Raw genomic sequence first — 21,773 nt, forward strand, 5'->3', positions numbered from 1 at the left:
GGCTAGCCATGAATGGAAAATCCAAGAATTTAAATTTGCTCAGTCCCACGAGGCTGGGTGTCCCAGCTGGTCTTCTGTATATGCTGGAATCCCAAAGGAGTGGGCTCCAATGTCAATGAAGGAACAAACCCTTCCTTCTTCTGTTGGCTTTATAATCCAGCAGAATTAAAGGTGGCCCGGATTAAAGGTGTGCCTTCCCACCTCAAAGTCTGAATTAAAGGTGTGTGTCATCCCCCCTCTCAAGATCCGGATCACAAGGGTGCCCTCCATTTCTGGATTGTGGTTCATTCTTGATATAGTCAAGCTGACAACCAAGAAAAGTCATCACATCCCCCCACTCTAGGTAACGTATACATGCCTGTGTGTCCAACCCCGTGCCAGGCACTCCTAACACACAACTCTATCACACCCTTCCATTCATGCAGATTATGAGTTAGCCAGACATTGGATTGTGAGGCCAAGCTCCTTCCAGTGTGGTGACACAGCCACCACTGTGTTAATTAGGCCGGAGCGTTAGGAGTTTAAGGCCAGTCTGGGCTACACGCAAGGGACCTGAGGCCAACCTTAGCAACATAAAGCCTTGACCATGGATGAATGAATGAATAAATGAATGAATGAATGAAAGTGTTTCAGCAGTTAAGAGCACTTGCATCTCTTCTAGAGCCCAGAGTTCAGTTCTTTGCACCCAAAGCAGGCTGCTTATAATAATTAACCTCCTCTAAGTCCAGATCAGGGGGTCTGGCGCCCTCTTCTGGCCTCTGCATTTGTAGGCCCATACCAACACACAAAAGTATATATATATATGTGTGTGTGTGTATACATATACATATATATGTTTACATACACACACACACACACACACACACACACACACACATATATGGCTTAGTGCTTAAGAGCATGTACTGCTCTTACAAAGGATTGGGATTGCCTTCCCAGCTCCCTCAAGTGGCTCAGTACCATTGGGGCAGCAGGGAGATCTGATGCCCTCTCGTGGCCTCTATGGGTACTGCAATCACCCGCCTTCATCCCCCTCCCCCCCAAATTAGAATTAAATAAAACAGTTTAAAACATCTTAATGGGAGAGCCGGGATGTAGCTAAGTGGCAGAGTGCTTGCTTGCCCAGAATGTGAGAGGCATACCGCCAGGATCAGCAAATTTAAAATGTCTCAGGCTATGAGGATGATCTAGGGCAATCTAGGGCAATGGTTCTCGGTCTTCCTAATGCCGTGACCCTTTAATACAGTTCCTCATGCTGTGGTGACCCTAACCATAAAATTAACTTCATTGCTACTTTATAACTAATTTTTAAATGATTTATTTGTTTATTGTGTATACAGTGTTCTCCTTACATATACGCCTGCACACCAGAAGAGGGCACCAAATCTCATTACAGATGGTTGTGAGCCACCATGTGGTTGCTGGGAACTGAACTCAGGACCTCTGCAAGAACAGCCAGTGCTCTTAACCTCTGAGCCATCTCTCCAGCCCTATAGTTGTAATTTTGTTACTGCTATGAGCTGTAATGTAATGCAATTGTGCTCATAATGTAACATCTTGACCCACAGGTTGAGAACCATTGCTCTAGAGGGTAACCATAATTGCTTCCGAGTCTGAAGACCTGAGTTCAATTCCTGGGACCCTCACAGTGGAAGAAACGAAGGAATGTTCACAAGTTGTCCATTGATTACCACGTGTGTGCTATGGGACACACACAAGTACAATTTATAAGAATGTTTTTTTTTTAAGTCTCAGAATATATGTTTTTCTCACTTGAGTTTCTTGGGCGTGTGTACATGGCATTCCATGATTGTAATGTATCTTAGTCACCTCTGGTCATTGTTCTCCTATAGACAAGAATCTCATCTGGCCGTCATCTCTTCAGGCAGCCCTGGTTCCTCCTGCAGCACCCACGATTCCCACCAACACAGATGCTGTGGTTCCCATAGTTCTGAATTTCATTTTCCTAATGACCAGCAAGGCTGAGCATCTTCTTAGATAACCAATCACTGTGACAATTAACGTTGTCAACTTGACCAATTCTAGAGTCACCAGGTAGACAAGCCTCTGGGCACCCCGTGAGTGCACCCAGACTCACTTCCGGAGTTGGGAAGATCCACCCTGAATGGCGGCGCCATCCCAGCAGCTGGGGCCCCCACCGCAGGAAAACGGAAAGCGAGCTGGGTTCCAGCGTTTGTCTCTGCTTCCTGACTGAGGATGCCATGTGGCCAGCTGCCTCCCATTCCTGCTGCCTTCCCTGTCACAATGGGCTTTGCCCCAAACTGAGAGCCCAAACAAGCCTTGACTTTGCTTCTTGGTGGGGTTTTTGTCACGGTCACAGACAAAGGAACCAATGCCGCCACCAGCCGTTTTCATTCCTCCATTGGTTGTCTGTCCTCCTCCCCAGCTTCCTACCCCAGCACTTGATAGTTTTTTTAAGAGGCTTGTGGGACCCTTGTTTAGCTTTGGATGTTGATCCTTTATTAGTTACATTCATTGGAAATAATTTCTCCTTGCGGGCCTTTTATTTCGTTCACAGTGCTCTTGTGGAATACAAGTTTTTGTTTATTTTTGAGGTGGTCTCCCTGTGTAGATCATCCACCTGTTTCTGCCTCCTGAGCGCTGGGATTAAAGGAATGTCTCTCAACTCTTTTATGCTGTTGAGTCTGATGGGCCTTTAGCTGATGGTTTCTAGGTAAAGTGTCTTTTTAGGGAGGCTCAGCACCCCAAGGCCAGGTCATTTGCCTAACAGCACAAGCTAGCAGGGGAGAGATGGGTATACCTGAGCCTTTGTGTTCCCAAAACTGTCCCTCCAGGCCAGGATGGTGACTGCTGCATCCAAGGAGGTGGAAGGAGGGGCTCTAAGGAGTGTGCTGTCTGGGAGAATCTGACAACGTAAGCCTTTAAATTAATTGTAGGTGAGAAGCCCATTCATCCCCAAAGGCCATCTAGACTGACAGCGCCTAGGCTCAGATGCCACTGGCTCTGGTAAGAGGCGGGACAACCTCGGCAAGGAGTGGGCTTCTGGGAGGGAAGCAAGCGCAGGACCCAAAGTCACCCTCAAGAAGGGAGGCACCAGGAAGACAGAAATGAATGCTCGGAATCCCAAGATTCTGGCTACATCCGCTTTCTGCCTCCTTCCCCGCAGTGCTGGTGCCCTAGTGGCAGGCAGGTCCGGACATGGACGCTGGTGCCCTTCCCAGGCACAGTGTTCTTTCAAGAAAACTTTCAGAGATTTGCCTTCGGTCTGACATCTCACTAAACTATGATGAGCCTCTCAGGAGTTAGCCTGTGCCCTCTTTACACCTTTAACCTTGAGGTGGTATTGTGACGTTTTCAGTCGAGGGGAACGTGAGGATTCCTGCATGCAGTACTGGATATGAACACTAGATGGAGACTATGCGCCATTAATCTAAACTACTGTTGTTGCCCAATGATCTTGGTCCCTTCCTTCCTCTGGAGTTTAACTTTCCCTGAGTCCCCTACTCCCGGATTTTGCTCCTTGTGTGAGGGAAGGTCGACCCAGAGTATACTCAGGGCCCATGTCAGTAATACTCTGAGGAGAAGGGACATCGCTATCATCTTTCCTGTATCCTGCTGTCCTGGGGTCCTTTTTTATTTCCTCTTCTCCCAGACTCTGGTCCTTCGTGGTTCTTCACCTTCACAGAAACCAGCTTGTCCCTAGCACTGCCGGCATGACCTTCTGAAGCACAAAGTGTTCATGGTGATGACTGGAAAGAACACGGCCCCCAGTCCAGGTCTTCATTCGCTTCAGCCCTGGATCCAGCCCCCAAATGTCTTCAAACCTAAACAGGGAACCACATTTAAAAATAAATAAATAAATAAAGTCAGGCTGTGGTGGTGCACATCTTTAATTCCAGCACTCAGGAGGCAGAGGCAGTCAGATCTCTGTGAATTCAAGGACACCTGGGCTACAGAGTGAGTTCCAGGATAGTCAGGGGCTACACGGAGAAACCCTGTCTTGAAAAACAAAATAAACAAAAATTTAAAAAGTCAGTCATGGCGCCGTGCCTTTGTAACCCCAGCAGTGGGAAGTGGAGCAGGTGAGTCTCTGGGCTAATTGGTCAGCTAGCCTGGCCTAATTGGTGAATTCCAGCTAGTGAGAGACGCTGTCTCAAAATAAGGCGGATAAAGCCTGAGAAACAACACCTGAGATCGTCCTCCAGCTCACACACACATCACACACACACACACACACACACGCAAAATCTCAGCTTGCAGAAATGAGAGTAAAAAGTTAATGGTTGCTGCCAAATTGATTTCAAGATCCTCTTACCCAAATCTTTTCAGAGTTGCCAGGCAAGTCTTAAGGGGATCTCAAGGTGTGTAGGACTCAGGTCCCTGCCTGAGCATGCACCTGCCTTGATTACAGAGGGCCAGAGATCTCAGTTTAAAACTGAGAACACTTGGTTTGTGGTGCACGCCTATAATCGTAGCACTCAAGAAGTGGAGGCAGGGGAATGACTGAATTTGGAGCCAGCCTGGGATGTAAAGGGAGTTCCAGACCAGCCTGGACCCTCTCTAAAAACAGCAAACAAAGCAGATCTCAACAATAAACAAAAGTTAGCCAGATCTACATAGGAAGGAGAAAAAGACAAGATCACCTGAGAAAATTGGGAGTGTGGGGATCACGGGGGAGGAGAGAGGTAGAGAGGGGAGGAAGGAAGCAAAGAAAAATGTATAGCTCAATAAAAACAATTATTAAAAAAAAGTTTGACAGGCATGGTGGTAGTCTGTCATCACAGTACTTGGGAGGGGAAGGTATGAGAAGCAAGAATTCAAGGCCAGGGTCCTGGAGAGATGGCTCAGCAGTTAAAAACACTGGCTGTTCTTGCAGAAGACCTGGATTCGATTCCCAGAACCTACATGACAGTGTGCAATTCTCTGTAGCTCCAGTTCCGTGGGATCCAGTGCCCTCTTCTAGGCTCTGCAGGCACCGAACATGCAAGTGGTGCATGGACTTACGTGTGAGTAAAAAAAAAAAAATCCATAAATATAAAACAAAATTAACAAATTAAACAAATAAAACAAAAAGAAATTGGAAGCCAGCTGGGCATGATATGATGACTCTTACTTTAGTCCCAGCTCACAGGAGGCAGAGACAGCAGAATCTCTGTAAGTTTGAGGCTAGCCTGGTCTACATAGCAAGTTCCAAGCCAGCCAGGAATGTATAATGAGACTTTGTCTCAAGACAGAATGAGGAAAAAACAAAATTCAAGGCTAGTCTTCTCTACAGAGCAAGATACTGTCTCAAAAAGTTTGTTTTGTTTTTATATTTTGAAACAGAATTTCTCTGTGTAACCCTGGCTGTCCTGGAACTTGCTCTGTAGATCAGGCTGGCCTCGAACTCACAGAGCTTCATCTGCCTCTGTCTCCTAAGTGCTGAGATTAAAGTTGTGTGCCACCATGCCCAGTGCGGTTTTTTGTTGTTGTTTTTTAAGAATTTCTTATTTATTTATGTCTTTTAAATATGAGTGGTCTATTTGCATGTTTGCCTGCAGGCCAGAAGAGGGCATCAAACTCCATTATATATGGTTGTGAGCTGCCAAGTGGTGGCGGTGAGGGGGATTAAATTCACGACCCCTGGAAGAACAGCCAGTGCTCTTAACAGCTGAGCCGGTCCAAGTTGGTTTTTTGGTTTTGTTTTGCTTATGTTATAAAACTTAATGTATGCATCCTGCTTTTTGTTTCCCCGCTCAGTACATCTTGGAAGTGATTCTGTATCAACACACGAAGTTGCCTCATTGCCCTTAACAGCTGTGATATGACATTGCCACATATTACACCCAACCCGTTTCTCATTCTCCCACGCCAGTCAGGACAGGTGGCTGACTGCAGCCACGCCTGTTATCCCTCTGTACCCGCAGGGCTGGGGCCGCATGGCACAATTCTCTGATGCTGCTGAAGCATCACTATGCATGTCCTTGTCCTCGGCCATCCAGAGGTGAGGACTCTGCCCAGATGCTAGCGCAGCATCTGTAAGATGGAGGGCCAGATTGTGTCTGGATGCAGTCCCGGTCACCCCACCAGCGCTCCCTCTGCCTGAACGGTACTCACGTCATGGAAGTCACATGCATTCCAGGCAAGCTCAGCCACCGACCTGTGCCCCTACCCAAGGGATTGTTCTTTTGCTGCCATCTGCATGGATACCCAGGATGTGCTGAGAGCCCATAAAGGCTTCCTACATTTGCTTTGATGAAACAACCCCCAGGTTTGGGGTTCTTATCTGCCTTTACTCCAACCATGGCTTTCCATGGCAGGGCACTGGGAGGAGAGACTAGTCACCCCAGATAACATGAACTAACTCAAGCTCCAAGGGCTCTTGTACCCTCCTCCAAGCATGTAGTATGCATAAACTCAAATGAGCATGCACACATACGTGAACATTTCATTTTATTGTTATTTTTTAAAATATTTATTTATTTATTATGCATACAATAGTCTGTCTGTGTCTGCAGGCCAGAAGAGGGCACCAGACCTCATTACAGATGATTGTGAGCCACCATGTGGTTGCCGGGAATTGAACTCAGGACCTTTGGAAGAACAGGCAATGCTCTTAACCACTGAGCCATCTCTCCAGCCCCATTTTATTATTTTTAAATGTATTTATCTTTATGTGTATGACTGTTTTGCCTACAGGTATGCATGCATCACGTGCATGCTTGTGGGGGTGAGATGGGAACATTAGATCTCCCAGCACAAGAGCTATGGTGTCTGTAAGCCCCATGTGGATGCTGGAGACTAAGCCTGGATCTCTGAAGAGCAGAGAGTGCTTCCAACCACTGAACCATTTCTCCTGCCCCAAATTTTAAAAACTGAGTAAATAAATTAAAAACAAGGTGGGCTGGCCCAAGTGGCCTGGTCACAGGATCAGGAGCACAACTGCCTTCCCTCCTGCTTCTTAAACTCTTCAGGTGAGAGAGGACCCAGCCAGGAGGAAATTGAGGAAGTGAGACCGGCCATGAATGACATCCGGGGACCTGAGCTGCTCCCAAAGCAGCTTGGAGTAAATCTGGGCACTGGGCACTATGTACCATGTGGGTCAGGGCCATCAGGACAGCACAGAGTAACCAAAGATAGCGGTCAGTCGGAGCTCGAGGTGACAGGGTTTCTCTGTGTAACCCTAGCTGCCCTGGAATACACTCTGTAGACCAGGCTGGCCTCAAACTCAGAGATCCACCTCTGCCTCCCGAGTGTCCTACCACCACAGAGAGAAAGCTCTTTTTTCTTTTCTGTTGTTTTCATTTTGGTTTTGATTGGTTTTTATTTTAGGGGTTTTTTGCTGTTCTTGTCTGGTTGTTTGGTTTCTTTGTATTTTAGTTTGGTGGGTTTTGAGACCAGGTCTCTTTGTGTAGACCAGGCTGGCCTTGAACTCCCAGAGAATGGTCTGCCTTTCCCTCCCTAGTGCTGGGATTAGAGGTGTGTGCTGCTGCCATGATGATTTCCTCTCTCTGTTTCTTCACTCAACCTAAGTTTGTGGCAAAGGCCAAGGTTGTAGACTGGGAGGCAGGGGTGGTTAGGAGCGCTGGAAGGAGCCAGAATTTTGACTCACCTCTGAGACCAGCACAGCACAGACCTCCCTGAAGGAAGTCTCCCCAAAGTCTGCTTCTCTGGCTGGGCCAGGGATGTGGAGGTTGGGGGGGAGACTGAGGCCATTGGTGCTGTGACTGAAGATGGGGACTCCAGACCTGGGGGTGCGGATGAAGTTCTTCCCTGTGCTATTCCCTTCCTGCCGCAAGTTTCCGCATCCCAAGTGGGAGGCTAAGCCAGGCCCTTGGAACCTGAAGAAGGGACACCCCCTGCCCTTCAACTTCCTGCAGCTGGCCTGGACCGATCCTGTGTGAGCTGCTAGGTGGGAGCATAGACAGGTTAGACAGGGTGTCATAAATTTTGTCCTTAGCCCAGGGCCAGGGACATGAAAATGAAGAGTGGTACCCTACCTGGGAGTGGGTAAGACCGTCACAAGGGGCCACCTCTCATGATGCAGAAGATCAAGGGAGGGTTTCTGGGTCCAGGAGGGAGATAAAGAAGAACAGCTCGCTCCTCTGAACCCACTGTGGCTAGAGATGGAGGCTGTGGGCGAACTGAGGGAGGTCCTGCCCTCAGTACTGCTAATAATAGCGACCACAACATCAGCTGTGAGATGGAGGCACTGGCCCTACAGGGGCTTCCTGCTGCTACCCTCTCACTCAGAGAGAGGGACGCTGAGGCCCAGGAGGCTTGGGGAGCTGTTTGAGGCCTCAGAGGTAGGCAGTGGCCAGTCAGGATTTGAACTCCCCAGCTCCTGAGGATAGCCTGTCAGCTTGGATTATTTATAGTTATTTCTTGTTACAGCCAATAAAGGAAGCCAGAAGGCCTGGCAGGTGTTGCTTCTTGCTCAGTTAAGACTACGGTAGAGTGCTGAAGGCCTGGACCTGGGCTGCCCACCGTCCAGGAGGCTGGCCACTACTCCAAGATGTGGTGGCCTTCCTCTGCGACAGGCTCCCGGGTGAACCAACTTTCAGCCCCAGCAGGAAGCCTGTGTCCTTGGCTGCAAAGCAACAGCGTCTTTGCCCTAAGGAAGATTCCTGAGAACTAACTGCCAGCCTGGGGCACCAAGACCAAGGCTCTGCACACAAGGCTCTGTTCCCTTCCCAACTGTTCTGTGTTTAGTGCTGGGGTGGTTAAAGGGATAAGACCCAGCTTCCAGCAAGACTTGGTCTGGCCTAGAAGGCATGAGAAGAGGTCATTCTAGTTGAAAGAGGAGCACCAACAGGTAGAGAAGACCAAAGCCTCCCTGGAGGAGGGAGTTGCAGCGATTGGTGTGGCTGCAAAGGATGCAAGCAGAGACTCCTGGCCTCAAGGGAGCCAGAGGTAGCATGGGGAAGAGAAAGGGAGACAGGATGTTTTTGTTTGTTTGTTTTTTGCGGGGGTGCGTGCGTGTGTGTGTGTGTGTGTGTGTGTGTGTGTGTTGCTGAAAATCGAACCGAAAATCTGTATGCTAGGCAAATGCTTATTTGTGGTCTTCAGTGGAACAGAGAGACTAACAGAGCCCAGGTGGCCCTCCAAGGCAGAAGCAGCGGGCCGACCACGCCCCTCTGAAACACCGCCCACACACCAAGAAGCCCCGCCCCAGTAGATCCCGCCCACTCCCAGGCCCCGCCCCTGCGCCCTCGCGCAGGTAGGGAAGAGGCGGAGCGCCAGCGCCCAGCCTTGCTGGGGACACCGCCTCGTCGCGCTGCCCGCTTAGTTTGCTGCAGCTTCCCGGGTCGTGGGGACTCTGAGAGGTGAGCGCGGGGCATTGGGCGCGGCGGAGCTCGGGTCTACTAGGCCGCGGTTGTCTGGGGAGTCCCGGGACTGCCCGGCACGGCCGCGGGGAGGGTTGGGGGCCGCGCGCCCTGCGGAGCGCCCCGGAGGCCGAGGCTGGACTCACTATGCCCGCTGGGCCGCTGGATTCCACCCGCAGATCCTTGGCCTCACCGGAACCAGGACCCTATGGGGTTCCCCGGGGCACGGTCACCAGATGTCCCGGCGCGTGGTTTGCGCACAAGTTTAAAAGCCCAGGGAGGAAGAGGGCACTGCCTAGTGTTGGAACGTGCGGCCCCGCCTTCCACCCAGAAATCCCTGTTAGACCTTCTTAAGACTATTCCCCTTTCTCCCGCGTGAACTCCCAGAGACCGCGGCTGAAGTTTGTGCGTGGAGCCTAGCTGAGGTGGAAACAGGTGCGGGGGTGGGGTGAGACTCACACCGTCAGAGTTGTAGTCAGGAATCACACCGTTAGAGTTGTAGTCAGGAATATCCCTGTTTATGGACCAAAGGATTTGGGGAGTTGATGTGTCTGCACATCAGTTGGGGAGCTGTAGGATCTGTAGAACCCAGGCCTCCGCCTCCACCTCCACCCCAGGGCAGAGAGGGAGCCCAGGTCCATGCTTTGACCCAGCTCCAGGAAATACTGAGCGGGGGCGTCTGTAGGGTTGGCACTCACAGCGCGAAGGTGATGTGTATCTGAGGAACTGCCTCACAAATGGAGTGGCAGCTGTTTCTCAACAGGCTAGGTCGGGGTTCCAGTGTGTGTTTCATCTGCTGAGGGAATAGAGTCCCCCATTATTGTGACTCTTTAGGTTGGGGGGGAGAAAACGAAACTTGGCGTTGAGCACTGGTTCTCATAGGGGCGCTTTTGTCCGCTGAGGATATTTGTCAATGTCTGGAGACATGTTGGCTGTCACTATTCAGGAAGGAAGCATGTATTGTTGCTAGCGTGTTGTGGGTGTGATCAGGGATTCCCCCGACAATGCACAGGTCAGACCCACAGCAAAGAGCTGGGCCCTCCAAAAGCCAATATTGAGAAACCATCGGTCACCAGGCCCATCAGGGTACCGCTTGTAAATTCCTCTTCCTGCCTCAGTTTCTCCAGGGGCTGTGGGAAGAACCAGGATGAATTTAAATGAGATGAGAGACAGAGAGAGAGAGAGAGAGAGAGAGAGAGAGAGAGAGAGAGAGAGAGAGAGAGAATAAGGAGGTGTGAGGGCGATTTTTGCCCTGGCAAGTGTCCTGCCGTGGTGCTACAAGGCTGTCTTTTGCCTGCTGGCTCCTGGCCCTGTGGAGGAGGAGCTGGGAGCAGGGGCCCTCTGGCAGCACAGGCCTGGAGTACTTCACCCAGGATAAGCCCATGGTGAGCCTAGTAACCCTTGAGCTCACATATCCCCAGAGATGGAGGAAGGGCAGGACCAAGTTCTGTTCCCATAGAGTTTCCCAAAGCTGGACAAGCGGAGGCCTCATGGATGGGGGATGCCATGTGACCGACTGGAATTTTCCTTCTGAACACAGAACTAACTCTTCTGGATATTTATACCAGGAAAATAACATCCAGGGAATAACGGATCTATTAATTCCCCGCGGCTCCCCGCTCTGTCCTTCTAACAGGGTAGATCGCCTCTGTAGTGGTATATCCGGGTGGGCTCAGGCCCCAAGGGATTGAAAGCTGTTAAAGCCACCCTACAGAGCCCCCAGGGGGTGACCAAACACTTGTGTTGGGCTCCTGGGCTCCTAGCTTCTTGGGAACGGAGGTGGAGGGTGTTGTAGGTTAGGTAGGGCAGGGCCAGAAGAGGCAGTCAGATTCTGTCTCCCCAGAAACTAACATTTCCCTCTCCCCTGTCCCGTGTGTTTTTAGACTTCTTGCTTGGGAGCCCTGGTGGGTGAGAAAGGAGGTGAGAGGGTCTTAGATTGATTGGTTGATTTTTGGTGTTACCCTAAAAGCCTGATGTGCCACCAGATCTGGTGATGGGCTCTGAAATCCTAGCATTGGCAGGAGAAGCAGGAGCTTGTTGTCCTTAGCCACAGAGTGAGTCTGAGGCCATTCTGGGCTGTATGAGAGACCCTGTCTCAAAAAATTATCCAAAGACCATACCTTTTCTTTTTTTAATATTTATTTATTTATTACATATACAATATTCTGTCTGTGTGTATGACCACAGACCAGAAGAGGGCTCCAGACCCCATTACAGATGGTTGTGAGCCACCATGTGGTTGACTGGGAATTGAACTCAAGACCTTTGGAAGAGCAGGCAATGCTCTTAACCTCTGAGCTATCTCTCCAGCCCCAAGACCATACCTTTTCAACTGGGTATAACTGCAGTAGTTACCCCACTGTTTGTGCCTCTGAAGGTATAAAGCTAAACACCCAGACTTCCTTAAAGCCACCTACCCCAAACCTGTGACTCACTTGCTCTTTCTGGTCAGTGACCCCCTCCTCCTCCCACACCCTGTATATGCTCCTCTGTCTGGGGAGGCGGCTTCTGAAAGAGCAGGGACAAATCATAGCAGGCAAGCTCTGGAGGGCCACTGGGGTCTCAGTCCTGCTCTGGGCTCACTGATAGTTTTCTTGCTGCCTGAATTATAGACAGTGCCCTTGTGTGTGTGTGTGTGTTGCCTGCATGCAGGACTTCACAGCCTGTGTGTGCTTGATGCTTGCTGAAGCCAGAAGAAGGTATTGGATCCCCTGTAACTGGAGTTACCGATGGCTGTGAGCAGCCCTGTAGGTGCTGGAAACTGAATCCGGGTCCTCTGGAAGAGCAGCCAGTGCTCTTAACTGCTGAGCCATCTCCCCAGCTCCATTTCTTGTATAAACTGTGTCCCAGACAGGCACCAGATGACAGCAGGAAGAAGCCAAAGGGCACAAGTGTGTGTGCTCTTCAAGCAACTTGCCTTCCCCTTCAACTAACAAGGCCCTTGGGACTCATAGGATCCTGCCTAGGTATTGCCCCATTGCCTGAGGGGATTTCCAAAGTGACCTCACCATCTGCTTTGTCGTTGGGAGCAGCTCCTTCCAGATCGGAAGGGCTGGGGGGAGGAGCGATCAGACTCAGCACTCTTGAGCGCTGGCTGACCTCAGCGGCCACACGGCCCTGAGGCAGGGACACTGCCAGGGCGGGCAGCTCTTGGCACACAGGCAACCTCACAAGAGGAGCCAGTCTCGCCTGGCCTGCTGTTGGGAAGAGTGAGGGTTTTTCCAGGACTGCCCCCAAGTATCCGTGGCTTCCCTGGGCTGCAGACCCGCATAAGGGAAACCCTTTTTCTCATCTTCAGGGAGCTGTGGAGAATTGCTGGGTGTCACCTCCCTTGACCAGATTTCGTCAGAGGCCCAGATACAAGCATTTGGGGTTCAGAAGCTGCTGGAAGGGCCGTCCTGTGCTCCCCCTCCCCCGCATAGTGATTTGAGCCAAGTGAGTGCTGGCAGGGTATGGGTTAGACACTGTGGTTGTCCAGAAGGGCAGGTGATCCTAAACTCAAGGACCAGGAGGCAAGATACTGGGGCCAGCAGACTCCGGCCTGTGTGAGTGCTCGGTAGGATGGGGAGTCACTGCCTCGGTTTCTCCAGATGTACAATGGAGGATTATGAGGTCAGGATTCTAAGGTGACCTGTGGACCTCTTCAGCCTGGTTATGCATGTGGTGGGGACACCGAAGTGAAGTGAGCCAGCACCACACTCCTGAGATGGCGTTTGGAGATTGGTGGTGGTGAACGGCACGGCACAGATTTGGGTTATTGGAGAGACCCTGCTTTGTAGGCTACTGGGGTGTCGGATGAGAAAGCACGTCCATATCATCTGAACCCTAAAAGGAGCTGTGTCTGGGGCAGGGAACCCCTTGGGCCTGGGGGTATGTTGGGGAGCCCGGCTCCTCTGCCTCAATTGGTGGCCACTGAACCCATGTCCACAGCTGGTGTGGGGAGCTGCTGCCCCTCATTCCTGGCACAGGGTGCACTTTCCCTCTCCAGGTGTGTCTCTGAAGGGCGGGAAACCTGCCGTGGGATTCCGGGTAGAAACAGGGACTGAAAAGTGAAGGTTCAGCTGAGCCCTAAGGGACTTTATCAGTCAGGCTGCATAATGACAGCTGCCTCGGCCCCACCTCAGTGAATGAGATAATGTTTGTGAAAGCTTCTTGATAAGCCGAGAAGTGCTTCTCAAGCGGTTGGTGTTCCCACTCACAGGCACCTCTCCTGGACGGTGGAGGAGGGAGGGGTTCGTGAGCCAAAGGTCTTTGTGCCTGGTCTACTTAGACTGAGCCGCCTCTCCAGACAAGTCTTTCCGCCGCTTGGCTTTTCATGATGCTGAGAGTGGCGGGGTGAAGAACGGGCGAAGAGGCGGCTCAGCGGTTAAGAGCGTCAGCTGTTCTCACAGAAGACTCGATTCGACTCTCAGCATCCACATGCTGGGTTTGCAACCGTCTGTAATTCTATTTCCAGGGAACCTGAACCCAACACCCTCCCCTGGCTTTCACAGGCACTGTGGGTATGTGGTGTACAGACAGATATGCAGGTAAAACACCAATAAACACACAGAAAAAAAATAATAAAAGTAAATCTTTTTTGTTTTGTTTTTCGAGACAGGGTTTCTCTGTGTATCTCTGGCTGTCCTGGAACTCTGTAGACCAGGCTGGCCTCAAATTCACAGAGATCCGCCTACCTCTGCCTTCCTGGGTTCTGGGATTAAAGGCATGTGCTACCATCGCCTGGCCCATAAAAGTAAATTTTAAAAAAAAAAAATACTTGCCAGGTGGTAAAGGCTCACACCTTTAATCCCGGCAGAGGTAGAGGCAGGTGGATCTCTCTGAGTTTGAGGCCAACCTGGTCTACAGAGTAAATTCCAGGATAGCCAGGACTACACAGAAAAACCCTGTTTGAAAAGTCCCTACCACTTCCTGACTATGGGATCTGGATCAATGATTTAATATTGTTGAGCCTTGATCCCTCCCCACACACACACCTGTCAAGTAGAATCCGGACATGTAGCTCTTGGCTCGTACATAGGCCACATGGGTCATGATGGTGAAGCTCGGCTAAGGGGGACAAAAGGCCATCAGTTAGCTATTGGTTGTGCGTCAGGCCTTATACATGCAGGAGCTGCCATCCACGTGGGGAATGTCACCCCGTGTCATAGCACAGGAAACTGACAGGGTAGCCAGGCCACATGTGAGCCCTAACTGTGGCCCTCAGCCTGCCTTGTTCTTCCACATGAACGTCCTACACTGCCCCAAAGTGAGATGGAGAAGTGGTGGGCAGGTGGCATTGAAGGTTCACCTGCTGAGGGCACAGCTTGGATGGTCCCGTGTCTAAGTGCCCTAAATCCCTAGTACCCATTGTGTCTGGGGCTAGCGTCTTCCTGGGGAAGTAGGGTGCCCCAGGGCAGAGTTCTGGGAAATCAAGTTTATTAGCTTATTAATGAGAGTGTACAAGCTGAAAAGTGTCTGGCTGGCATATTCCCTGTGGCAGGGGAGAGGGAGCTCCTAGCCTGCAAAAGCAAATCTTGGCAGGACGCCCAGCAGGGTGTCTTGAGAATACTGAGGATAAACAACATGGGGCAGCTGGCAATCCTTTGTGGCTTTTGGGTGCTCACATCTGGCCTGGTCACCTTCTGGGCAAGGACGCTGTAGGGTAGGGTGAGACTTTGTCCCTCAGTGGAGCATGCTGTATGGTTACTGGTGACAGAGACACCAGGCCTCAGACTTCACTGGGCTACATGAATAACAGATTCAGCTCAGAGATGTTAAGTGACGTATTCAAGATCACCCAACAGAGCTGGGCCCATGATGCTGCATGATGCGACGTGGCATGCATGCATGGTGTGACGCTGCCTCCCAGTCAGGCATTTGCTTTATCTGCAGCCGCACTCCCAAGATGGCAGGTAGAAACTGGGTGGGGGATTGGCTTGCAAGTATCAGGCAAAACCCCAGCTCCGTGCATGTGGCGGTCACACCTTGGTGTCAAGGCACCCCAGAGAAGTAAAGTGCACCATTTTACTCAACCCTTCCTCCCAGGCTCCACCGCATCCTGCCCCAACCACTGGGCATGTCTCTTATGGTTTTAAAGACAAATGAAAACCCAATTCCCAGCAGCCAAGGTTGCTCTGACAGGCAGATCGTCCATACCGAAGCAAGCTCATGTTGATGTGGTACCCAGTGTTGAGTGCTCTCTCTGCAGGGGGCATCCTGACATCTGGGACTTCTACTCCCCGCCCCCCCCAGGAGCAGCAGAAGTGGGGCAGAATTTACAGTCGTAGGAGACCAGACAGCTGGACAAACATCCTGGAACCCAGCCACCCATTTGCTGTCTTTGTGCTGTCCCCTGTCCCCTAAAGCTGTGGCTAGCATCCTAGCCTGTGACCTGCTGCCACTTGCCTGGGTGGGATAGGGCTCTGTCCTAGGTTCTGCCCAAGGCACCTACATCTTTACTCTGTTGCTAGAGGGGGCCAGCCTTCCCCAGTAGCTTCTACAGTCACGATTTCCAGAGGAACTTTGAGCTGGGACTTCTGGCTGCATACCCATTTCCAGTATGTTAGTGTGTGTGTTAGCACCGTGTGTGTGTGTTAGCAGCATGTGTGTTAGTGTGTATGTGTGTTAGCAGCATGTGTGTGTGTATTAGTAATGTGTACGTTAGCATGTGTGTATGTTGCTGTGGTATGTTAACAGTAGGTGTGTTAGCAGTATGTGTGTGTTAGTGTGTGTATGTTAGCAGCGTGTGTGTGTGTATGTTGGTTAGCTCTGTGTGTGTGTGTGTTAGCAGTGTGTGTGTATGTTGGTTAGCTCTCTGTGTGTGTGTTAGCAGCGTGTGTGTGTGTGTGTGTGTGTGTTGGTTAGCTCTGTGTGTGTGTGTGTTAGCAGCAAGTCTGTGTGTGTGTGTTGGTTAGCTCTGTGTGTGTGTGTTTGTGTGTGTTAGCAGTGTGTGTGTGGCTGTGATGGAATCCAGGGCCTTGTGTACTCCAGGCAAACTGTGTCCCGCTGAGCTACACTCATGCCCAGGTGCTGCTGCTTTCTGAGCCTTAGGGATACAGAACTTGCCCCCTCCCCCACCTGAGCCTGCTAGACTAGAGTCCCCAGCAGAGGAGGGAGGCAGTCATATCTCTGCCTGGCTGGCTCGTGGTCCAGAGAAAGCCTGGATAGATGGAGGCAGGGGGGAAGATAAAAGCAGGGTGCCACACCTACACACAGACGTTCTCACACTTACGTTCTGCCATTGGCAGCTCCCTGGAACCTAGTACCTGCTTCCCGTGTCTGTGGTGGGCTGTGACGCCCAGGTTGCTCTAATTGGGTCAGAGCTTAGGGTCTAATGGGGAAAAGCCCAAAGAAGTCAGCAGGTTGCCAAGTCCTTGGACCTGCTCCTGCAGGTCTGGTCTTGTGAAGTGAGGTTGGCACAAGCCCTGGGAAGTGAAGGAGAAAAAGAAGTGGGGGCTCTGTCTGGGGGGGGCTGCTGCTTGTGAGATCTGTTCAGGGCGTAAACCCACAAACCATTTTTTGTAGGTGGCCACCAGGCACAGGCCAGTAGGGTGTGCTGGCTTTGTGTTACCACCTGCTGCTCCATATCTGGGGTTGGGGGGCACTGGGGAAGGAAGGAGTCCTTTCCCCTCCTTCTCTGTGGTCCTTGTAGCCTCCTGCCAGACCATAGATCCTGCTGCTCCCCCACCCCAAGTCTTTACCTTATTACCCTTCCAAGGTCCCGTTCCGGGACCTCGTGTCAGCTTTCACATTGCTGCCTTTGGCTCCATCAATCCCAGCCTCTTACTAGGGCCAGGAGCCGCTCAGCAGTGAGTCACTGGCTGTGTGGGACAGATTTGGAGACTTCTTGGATGACAGCTCTGTCTTACATGGGCTGTCATCCTCCGGGACCATCGGGGATGGAGAACTCAGAGAGGTCAGCAGTGGTAGCTTTCCTTCTTCTTTTTTATAACAGGGGATTGCAGCAGTTGAGGGTTCCGTTTCCTCTTTGTGAAGCTTTCTAAAAACTCAGAGGTTCCCAGCAGGGCCCTGGGAGGGAAGGTGCAGTTTTGGTTTTTGTGGCAGGGAAGCCGGGGAGAGAAGTTGCTTCCTTGCCCCCAGCCCATACCGTCATCACCCTGTGACTCAGCAGGGACCTGACATAGTCTGTCTGCCACCACCCCCTTCCCCTCTGCCCACTCTCCGCTGCTCCAGGACTTGCCTACCGCCCAGAGCTGGCTGTGGCTTCTGGGCCAGGTGTGGTTTGCTTAAGCCCCCTGTTTAGGTGACTTGTAACCCTCTCCTTTGGTCATATCCCATGGTGAATAATGGTCTTTCTTCCCCTTTCCCTGGAGGGGAGAGGGCCACCCACCCTTGGCCATCAGCCCTCCCCTCTGTCTCCATTTCTGGCCATATGTGGCCTTGGCTCTTACATCAGCCTCCCACTCCTTTGGGGATATAGCTGTCAAGCCACCTTAATGCCCTGGCTCCCCGAGTCTACAGAGCTTAAGGGAGTAGGAAATTATTAATAAGAATACTGGGGCTCCAGATCCTGCTGGGGAGCGTGCATTGATGGCAAGCAGGTAGAGATTAGGGGAAGGGACTCAGGTCAGACCTGTGTACAGGTGGATCCTCTACTGGAGCAGAGTAGGAAGACAGTGGCACCAATGTCACCTGCCTGGTAAGGGAGGGGCACCTTGCCTGGTGTGGTCGGGGGAGTACTCCCCAGGGGTGACCTTGCCTACCGTGCCTGGGTTGGACCTGCCTTGTTTGGGAGTGGCTGGGCCCCACCCTTTGTGGGGAAACCGGATTCTCTGGGCATTCAGGGCAGTTTCTGAGTCTGTGTGTCTGTTTGCCCAATCGAGGCCACCGCTGGCTGGCTGCGTGGTGCTATCTGAAGGGAGAGCGTGCTGACCATGTAGGCCGTGGAAGCCATCTGTCAAGGGCACATGGAGCATCTCAGTGTTGCTGTGCGATTGTCCTCTCTGTCTGCCCTGCCCCCAGCCCTGCTGGATACCACAGGCTAAGGGGAAGAGGAAACACCGACCCACCCTCCGCCCTGGTATTTAATCCAAGACCATCTCTGGGGCTCTGGCTAGAGACTCTTTTGTGGGGAAGGCTTCTCCTTAGAAGTTAGACCAGGATTCAACTTGGGCAGGTGGCAGAGGCCATAACCCTAGCCTTGGCCCCTTCCACCCCCACCCATGGGCAGCAGCAAGCCTGGGGTCTTGGAGACCTCAGCGGATATGACTGTGGGCAAGAGGAAGCCTGCTCCCAGGATGTCACAATTTCCTCTGTAGTGAGCAAGCACTTCTGGGGGCGGGAGATAAGTGGCTGCTAGGGCGGCTCCGGCAATTGTCCCTGTGGCCTGCCGTGGACGTTGGGAACCCAAAGTGAATCTGCTCAGCCCCACTCCTATGCCAGGCAGCTTCCAGCACACCCGGTCCTGGGAAGGGCTGGGCTTCAGGATCACTTCAGGATCACCTCTACACAAGCTGGGGCAGAGGGGTCAGGAGAAAGTGGTGGGGAGAACCTTCATTATCTGGGCTGCCTGTGGTTGGATACGAGCTGTCACCTTGCTTAACTGCCAGTAGACAGAGAGGGAAACTGAGGCACAGGGACTCACCATCATTCACGGCTTTGGTGCAGGTGACAGCGAGACTTTCCTGGCGTGGGACTCACCACCAGCCCTATCCCTGCTATCAGACTTTCTCTGCGACCTAAGATTGTCCCAGAGGTTGTGAACTTCCCCTGTCCTGTGGTCATAGTCTTGTCTGCCTTTTTCATCTGGAGATTGACCCTGATAGCAGCACAGGGGGATAGGGAAGGGAGGGCTCCTGCATGTATGGGGGGGGGGCAGTCTCCAGCTTGAGTGGCTTGGCCTCTGAATGCAGCTCCTCAGAAGGGAATAAAGTGTGTATGGCTAACCAGGGAACCATGCCACTGGGCTCCATCCTCAGCCAGCACCCAGTGACCCCCAGAGCCTGCCCAGCATCCGTGCAGACTGACGACCTCTCCCCATCTGCAGACTCCCACCCTCCCCAGAGGACTCCGTGGGAACAGACTGGGTGTGAGAATAGCACAGGAGACTTCTGATGTCAGTCAGAGCTCTGGGATGCTGCGAACGCAGGGTGGTGGCCACGCAGGCTTCCTGGAGGTGACACTCGTGGGGGAAACACGACACTTGTGCCCAGAGTCCTGGCTGGGCTGCCAGCGCTGAGGGCAGGGTCTTGTACAGCAGCCCGGAGGTCACACAGGTCCTGACACCCGGGACACACTGCCCAACCACACCATCGCCCTGACTCTGAGCAACAAGATATCTGAGATGAAGAAAGGTTCGTTTTCTGGGTTAGGTCTCCTCAGAAGTCTTCCATGGGGGTGGTGGTGGCACACGCCTTTAATCCCAGCACTTGGGAGGTAGAGGCAGGTGGATCTCTGTGAATTTGAGGACAGCCTGGTCTACAGAGTGAGTTCCAGGACAGCCAGGACTGTTACACAGAGAAACCCTGTCTCGAAAAACAAAAAACAAAAAAACAAAAAAAACAAAAACAAAAAAAAAACCAAAACCTCCCATGGTCTGTGCTGCTGCTGGAGGCTATGTTGGTGTCCATGATCCGTGTTGTCACCGGAAACCACACTGATGTCTGTGATCCTCAAGCCACCAGAAACCATGTGGAAGTCCGCCATCCATGCTGCCACCGGCCGCTATGGGCACAAGAGCAGCTTCTGCAGTGGTTTCAATGCCTGCTGACTCATAACTGAGAATGACAGACACTGACGGCGTCTATGACAGCCTCTCCCCCCAACCCCCACAAAGCAGTCCAGACATGAGGCTACTGAAGAGAGTCTTTAATAACTTAAATTTCGCTAGGCAGAGGTGGTGCACACCTTTAATCCTAGCACTCAGGAGACAGAGGCAGGTGGATCTCTCTCTGAGTTTGAGGTCAGCCAGGTCTACAGAGCAAGTTCCAGGACAGCCAGTCTGGTTACATAGAAAAACCCTGCCTAAAAATAATCAAAAAAAGAAAACAAAATTCGATGAACATGCTGAAGTGTAATCTTCATAGTTGATGGCTTCTGCTGGGAGGTGGGGAAGGATTCAGTTTTTATTAAGGGGCTGGCCACGGGGAGTTTCACCATGCTGCAGCGAATATATGGGCAACACAAATTAGACTTGGTGGGTTTTTTTTTGAGGAGGGAGGAAGGGAGGCTAACCTGGAAGGAAGGAGAAGTGAGCATGGTTGGGGTACATTGTATGATGTATGTATGGGGGGAAGCAGTAGGGCTGGCCAGGTGGACTGGGTGGAGGCATGTGGCTTCAGGGCCTCAGATGCAGGAGGTGGGAGCTTGGAGGAGGTGCAGGGGGGATAAAGTTGTGTCTCAGAACTGTTCCGTTGCTGTGAAAAGACACCATGACCCAGGCAGCGTATAGAAGAAAGCATTTAATTGGGGTCAGCTTACAGTTTCAGAGGATTGTTCGATGGCCATCATGGCAGAGAGCTTGAAGGAAGGCAGAGTGAGAGAAGCTGAGCCTGGTGCTCCCAGCAACACACCCCCTTCAGCAAGGCCACACCCCCTGTCCTCCCCAGACAGTTCAGCTGGGACCTAAGCATTCAGACATGAGACTGTGTCACGGCCTGACTGGCAGAATAGGCTCTCCAACCTGCAATGCTGACTCACAGGAGGTACCTTCAGCCCCTCATTCCAGAAGGGTCTAGCTGTTAGCTAGAGAGTCACGGGTGATGCTCTCAGGGTACAGCCTCCGAGTTCAACACTTCTCTGCCACTTCTCTCGCCCTTGTGGCCTGCCCCTCCCCATCGGTGCTAGTTCCCCAGGGTAATGCCCGCCTGATGCCCTCTCCCTGCACTCTGGTCCCAGACGATTGCCAAGCCGAGGAGCTTCTGTGTAAAGGCCCCAGGTGAGGCTGTTGTCCTGGAGTTATCCGTGAGCAGTGTCCTCCTGTGACTGCCGGTGTTCCTCAGAGTCTGCTAGTCCAACCCCAGCGTCTTCCATCTGTGATCTCAGAGGGCGGTGGGACAGCCCTTGGGGTGATTGCCACCTTGGGGTGATGTAGCCAAAGCTGAGGTCATCAGTCCCGAGTAAAGAAGCAGTAATGTCCTGGGCCAGCTCTGCCTCAAAGCTCCTCCCCTACCGAGTGCCCTGCATCTGATATGGAGAGTTTGGCAGGCCTTGGTGCAGAATACAAAGCATAGAAGCATAGAAGAGGGGCTGGAGAGATGGCTCAGAGGTTGAGCATTGCCTGCTCTTCCAAAGGTCCTGAATTCAATTCCCAGCAACCACATGGTGGCTCACAACCATCTGTAATGAGGTCTTCTGGCCTGCAGGCATACACACAGACAGAGTATTGTATACATAATAAATAAATAAATATTTAAAAAAAAAAACATAGAAGACCCTGAAGGTAGAAGCAGAGAGGGGCCTAGATCAGCACCTGCTTCCAGCTCACCCATAGTAGCCTTGGGCAGCACAGACCTCTGCCGGTCGTGGCTTAAAAATCACTAGGGA

General features: G+C 51.8%; 1 protein-coding gene across 3 annotated transcripts in view; it reads left to right on the plus strand.

Annotated features, from left to right (window-relative positions):
* Positions 1-9,191: 9,191 nt before the first annotated feature.
* The window catches only part of Rhbdf2 (rhomboid 5 homolog 2), a 28,037-nt gene continuing 15,455 nt past the window's right edge, over positions 9,192-21,773 (plus strand). Inside the window, exons 1-2 of one of the 3 annotated variants that reach the window (XM_038326186.2) lie at positions 9,206-9,287; positions 12,586-12,722. The gene's annotated coding sequence lies outside the window, so the exon portion shown is untranslated. Of the gene's footprint in view, positions 9,288-12,136; positions 12,254-12,585; positions 12,723-21,773 lie in introns of those variants that run through there. The other 2 variants (XM_038326187.2, XM_038326188.1) reach the window with 2 other exon arrangements.

The sequence above is a fragment of the Arvicola amphibius genome, chromosome 4 (assembly GCF_903992535.2).
Source record: "Arvicola amphibius chromosome 4, mArvAmp1.2, whole genome shotgun sequence".
NCBI classification, from domain to species: Eukaryota; Metazoa; Chordata; class Mammalia; order Rodentia; family Cricetidae; genus Arvicola; species Arvicola amphibius.